Source organism: Scleropages formosus, chromosome 12 (genome assembly GCF_900964775.1).
Source record: "Scleropages formosus chromosome 12, fSclFor1.1, whole genome shotgun sequence".
In the NCBI taxonomy this organism is placed as follows: Eukaryota; Metazoa; Chordata; class Actinopteri; order Osteoglossiformes; family Osteoglossidae; genus Scleropages; species Scleropages formosus.
Genome location: NC_041817.1, coordinates 21,114,572 through 21,115,693, shown reverse-complemented (window position 1 = coordinate 21,115,693; position 1,122 = coordinate 21,114,572).

Genomic DNA, 1,122 nt, shown 5'->3' with positions numbered 1-1,122 from the left:
GTCGTGGGGGGAGGGGAGCCTTCTGGCCCAATGCATTCAAGGTATCGCTGCCTGCTGGTAGCGGCAATAACTGAAGTGAACATACATGTAATGCATCTGGTGTTTTTATTTTCGTTCTTTCTTTCTTTTTTCCCCACACTCTCAACCTAAGCCTGTTTCATAGGCCTCAGAAGTTAATGTATTAGGGGGTGATGTATGAATCCCGAAAATAGCACAGTGTATTTTGGTAGGGCTTTCATCTATTTTTTTATTGCCAGTTAAGCCAGTATTATTTATGTATCAGGTGCAACTTCTGTCTAGTTTTGCATAAGGATGCACATATTTCGGCTGCTAGAGTCCACGGTTGCATGTGAAATATATGTATTGCTTATTTATGCGTGTTCTGTTTTTTTTTTTCTTTTTACTTTGCAATATGTCTGGTAATTATTAGGGATGCAGTGAAAAAACGTGAGAAAGGCTGGTTTTAAGGTAACGCCTCCAAGGGAATTTGTTGAGGCCCGAATTTCACATATGATGTAGAAAGAGGCAACAGAGCCTGTGTTGGACGCAGACGGGGACCCTACATCCAGTCACTGTGTCCTGTGGCACATTTTTGAAGACATGTTCGTGCTGCAGAACTGGAAATGACCCTTAACTTGGCAAAGCACATTAAACACATCATATGTGCCATGGACTCTAGTGGAACGTACAGGCTGAATCATTGCTACCGGGAAGTGACCGTTTTAATCCGTTATTACGCATATTCGATTACACATCGAGTTGCTCTTTTCATTCATTTCAGGTGGATTGATGTATTTTTGTAGGTCTTTGAAAGTCTGGGTGTTTGTATATTCATTTCCTCAGACTTTGTCTCCACAAACAAGAGGAGATGTTGTTTGTCAGGAATAATGGTGACAAAGTTCGTCACAAACACGGACGGAGTCAAGCGTCGCACAACTTTTCACCGAACGCTGCAAACTAGGCGAAGCATATAATAAACATATATACGTGTGTACTCCATAAATGTACACTTATGCGGCATATATAGTCATACTTTTGCATAAATTGGGCTGTTTTTGTAAGGGGAGGGGGTGTGGAAGACGGACCCGCAGCCGCAGCAAAGGACATGAGAGGGAAGTACTT